Source organism: Mustelus asterias, chromosome 17 (genome assembly GCF_964213995.1).
Source record: "Mustelus asterias chromosome 17, sMusAst1.hap1.1, whole genome shotgun sequence".
NCBI classification, from domain to species: Eukaryota; Metazoa; Chordata; class Chondrichthyes; order Carcharhiniformes; family Triakidae; genus Mustelus; species Mustelus asterias.
The window spans coordinates 84,877,304-84,882,005 of NC_135817.1; the positions used below are offsets into that span (position 1 = coordinate 84,877,304).

Below are 4,702 nucleotides of genomic sequence, written 5' to 3' on the forward strand. Positions count from 1 at the left end.
TCATTGGGCAGAAGATTCAATGAACCCAACATCTGCATGAACCCCAGATCCCAATCCTGTGTCCCAGCCTCTTGCAAGGCTATTTATAAACTCGAATAAACCAGTTGGCGAGGAGGTGTGAATCTGATGCTAAACATCTCCAGGAGGAGGAGGCGGGAGCTGCCTGCTGGCAAAGACAGGTGGCAGCCATGTTGGGGACGGACACAGCCTGGCTGAAGAGAGAAGACAGCAAGCTGGAGAGTTGACAGCATCCACAGCGATTAAAGGGGCCACGCAGGCGAGATGAGGGTGGAGCTCTGGAATTGGCACATGGAGGCCCGGGAGAGTTCTACTTTAAGTAAATGGGGAAAATTTACAAAATTTACAGCAAACCCGACAGTGTTTCAGTAACAGGCATCGGACTGATAGGATTCGGCAAATTAAAGATTGAAAATTGCACTCAGGAACACACAGGCCCCTCGTTAAGAAGCCTTTGAAGATTAAAATTCATCCAGAGATGTTGGGACCCTGAGATGCCCTCTCGAGTTGGGTTTTGATTTCCCCACCCTCACCAAATTTGCGGGCCTTTGATAATCCCGCAAGTTGTTTTTATTCATGTATGGGATGTGGGCTTCGCTGGCTAGGTCAGTGTTTATTGCCCATCTCTAATTTCCCTCGAGAAGGTGATGGTGGGGTTGCCATCTTGAAACGCTGCACTCCATGTGGTGTAGGCACATCCACAGTGCTGCTAGGGAGGGAATTCCAGGATTTGGACCCAGCAACAGTGAAGGAACAGCCGATATATAGCCAGGATGGGTAGGTGACTTGGAGGAGAACTTGCAGGTGCTGGTGTTCACACCTGTCCGAATCATAGAATTGAACCCCCACAGTGCAGAAGGAGGCCATTCAGCCTGCACCAACAACAATCCCACCCAGACCCGTAACACTAAGGGGTAATTTAGCATGGCCAATCCACCTAACCCGCGGATCTTTGGAGTGTGGGAGGAAACTGGAGCACCCGGAGGAAACCCTCACAGACACGGGGAGAAAGTGCAAACTCCACACAGACAGTGCCCCGAGGCCGGGATTGAACCTGGGTCCCTGGTGCTGTGAGGCAGCAGTGCTAACCACTGTGCCACTGCGCTATCCTAATGCTGCTCTTGTCCTTCTGGTGATAGAGGCATAGGTTTGGTAGGTGTTGCTGATCACGTTTATATCCTGGGGAAGTCATTTGGAAAAGCAGGGAAGAATAAACCGAGTTTCTAATAAAGAACGGGACTAAACGATGTTTTTTTTTAACGAGCTTTGCATTTTAAGTGAATAAAAAACATTCTCACAGGCAAGAAGATATGCTGATTGTTACCACAGGGGGGCAGCGTACACACACACTAAATACCAAGCACCCTTTGCTGTGAAGGCTCTTACTACAGGACCAGAACGTGCTTTTTTCACAATCTTTGCATGATGCCACGGGCTACGTTCACAACCCTCTGTAATTCCTTGCGATCTTGGTCAGAGCAGGAGCCATACTAAGCTGTGATACAACCAGGAAGGATGTTTTCTATGGTGCATCTGGAGAAGTTGGTGGGTGTCGTAGCAGACATGCCACAGTTCCTTAGTCTTCTGAGATTATACTCATAGGGATCATTTCTATAGTTCTTTCCTCGAGAAATGTGTTTGGTCTCACAAACCAGGAGGAGGATTGATGCGCGTTATCACACACGAGGCTTGATGCTCAGGAAATAAAGGCTTTTATTTGCTGTAACAAAGCAGCTACTAATTATATACACGATCCCAGACTGAGGGGTCCCAGACAGAGCAGAGACCTTTATACCTCTCCCAGGAGGCGGAGCCCGACTGGGATGTACCACAATAACTATAATACAAGGTGTAACAGCCCAACCCTAACCCCAACAGCAACAAGTAGAACAACCCATCCCTAACCCCAACAGCAACATATATACATACTTGTAGTACTGGCCAGACCCTGGCTCAGTACTATCTAATGGGAACCAACGATGGTTCACCACATTCACCCCTCCTTTGAAGACAAAGGCCGGCGGGGTACAAAAAAACAGAATAATTTGTCACCAGCCTATAAGTTCAGACGGTCAGGGGGACCGCACCGTCGTTGTGACCTCCTCAATACCGGCGATGACACCGGAGTAGGCACTCGCGGTGGCGTTCTCCCCAAGGCGATGTCCAACTGTTCCTCCACAGACTCACGGGCCAGTTGACCCTGAGGTGATGGTAATCCATGGAGTTCCGACACGCCCTGAAGTGGCGACCATCCTCTGGACTCAGGCAAGCTGTACACGGGTGTAAAAGGGTTAAGTAATGGTCCCGATGCTGCCCGCGCCGTGTCCGGAGGGGAAACAAGAGTTATGGGGTTTGTAACAGGGGGTATGGGAGCGACAGGGGTTTCTACGTCCCCTGCTGGCGCCAGGTCTCGGATCGAGACCGTGTCCTCTCGCCCGTCAGGGTATGCCACATAGGCATACTGAGGGTTGGCGTGGAGGAGATGGACCTGTTCGACCAAGGGGTCGGACTTGCGGGCCCTTACATGTCGCCGCAGGAGGACAGGTCCTGAGTACATCAACCAAGACGGTAATGAGGTCCCAGAGGAAGACTTCTGAGGGAATGAAAACAGCCTCTCATGGGGAGTAGCATTGGTTGCCGTACACAGGAGTGAGCGTATGGAATGGAGTGCATCAGGGAGCACCTCTTTCCAACGGGAGACTGGAAGGCTTTTTGACTTCAACGCCAGTAAGACAGCCTTCCAGACTGTAGCATTCTCACGTTCCACCTGTCCGTTACCTCTAGGGTTGTAGCTCGTGGTTCTACTGGAGGCAATCCCGTATGAGAGCAGGTATTGCCTCAAGTCATCGCTCATGAACAACGAGCCCCTGTCGCTGTGAATGTAGCTGGGGTACCCGAACAGGGTAAAAAGATCACGGAATGCCTTGATAACCGTGGCAGCGGATGTAACAGAGCAGGGAATAACAAAAGGGAATCTCGAATACTCGTCAATGATGTTGAGGAAGTACACATTCCGATCTGTTGAGGGAAGGGGGCCCTTAAAATCGACACTCAGTCTTTCGAAGGGACGAATGGCCTTGACTAATTGTGCCCGGTCAGGTCGGTAAAAGTGCGGTTTGCATTCCGCGCATACCCAACAGCTTCTTGTTATGGACCTGACATCCTCCACCGAGTAGGGCAGATTGCGGGCTTTTATAAAGTGGTAGAGCCGAGTGACCCCAGGATGGCATAGGTCATTATGCAGAGCCTGCAAACGGTCCTCCTGTATACTGGCGCATGTTCCACGCGAGAGGGCATCCGAGGGCTCATTGAGTTTCCCTGGACGATACATGATGTCATAGTTATAGGTGGAGAGTTCAATTTTCCACCGCAAGATCTTGTCGTTCTTGATCTTGCCCCTCAGCGTGTTATTAAACATGAACGCCGCGGACCACTGGTCCATGATCAGGGTGAACCGTTTTCCCGCCAAGTAATGGCGCCAGTGCCTGACGGCCTCCACAATGGCCTGGGCCTCCTTTTCCACCGCTGAATGCCGAATTTCGGGGCCTTGGAGGGTGCGGGAAAAAAAGGCGACGGGCCTGCCCGCCTGGTTAAGTGTGACGGCCAGGGCGAAATCAGATGCATCGCTCTCCACCTGAAAGGGGATGGACTCATCAACAGCGTGCATCGTAGCTTTCGCGATGTCGGCTTTTAATTTATCAAAGGTCAATCGGGCCTCTGGTGTTAGGGGAAAAGAAGTGGACTTAATGAGCGGACGGGCTTTGTCCGCGTAATTGGGAACCCACTGTGCATAATAAGAGAAGAAGCCTAAGCATCTTCTCAGTGCTTTTGCACTAGTGGGCAGGGGAAGTTCAGAGAGGGGACGCATACGGTCTGCATCAGGGCCAATGACCCCGTTTTCCACCACGTATCCGAGGATGGATACGGCGCGTACGAAATACACACTTCTCCCTGTTGTAGGTCAGGTTCAGGCGAGATGCAGTGCGCAGGAAATTCAGGAGATTTGTGTCGTGGTCCTGCCGGTCATGGCCGCAGATGGTGACGTTATCCAGGTACGGGAAGGTAGCCCGCAGCCCGTTCTGGTCCACCATTCGGTCCATAGCACGCTGGAAGACCGAGACCCCATTGGTGACACCAAAGGGAACTCTGAGAAAGTGATACAAGCGACCATCCGCCTCAAAAGCCGTGTATTGTCGGTCCTCTGGGCGAATGGGGAGTTGGTGGTAGGCAGACTTGAGGTCTATGGTGGAGAACACCCGGTACTGCGCAATCTGATTGACCATGTCAGATATGCACGGGAGGGGATACGCATCCAGCTGCGTGTATCTATTAATGGTCTGACTGTAGTCAATGACCATCCGGGGTTTGTTCCCACTCTTGACCACCACGACCTGCGCTCTCCACGGACTAGCGCTAGGTTGTATGATCCTTTCCTTGAGGAGCCGCTGAACTTCAGATCGAATGAAGATCCGATCCTCAGCGCTGTAACGCCTACTCTTAGTCGCAATGGGCTTGCAGCCTGGCACAAGATTCTGGAACAGGGAGGGTGTGGTAATCTTCAGCATCGAGAGGCTACAGGCGGGGCGCGTTGGGCAATTTGGAGGCTGCTGTTCTCCCACTGAAAGCGAAGGGAGTGGCCCACCGTACTGTAGGGTTACACTCCTCAAGTGGACCATGAAGTTTA

At 51.8% G+C, this 4,702-nt stretch overlaps 1 pseudogene; it reads left to right on the top strand.

The window, feature by feature from the left end:
* Positions 1 to 1,604: 1,604 nt before the first annotated feature.
* LOC144506685 (small nucleolar RNA U3) lies at positions 1,605 to 1,787 on the top strand (annotated as a pseudogene).
* The last annotated feature ends 2,915 nt before the right edge of the window (positions 1,788 to 4,702 follow it).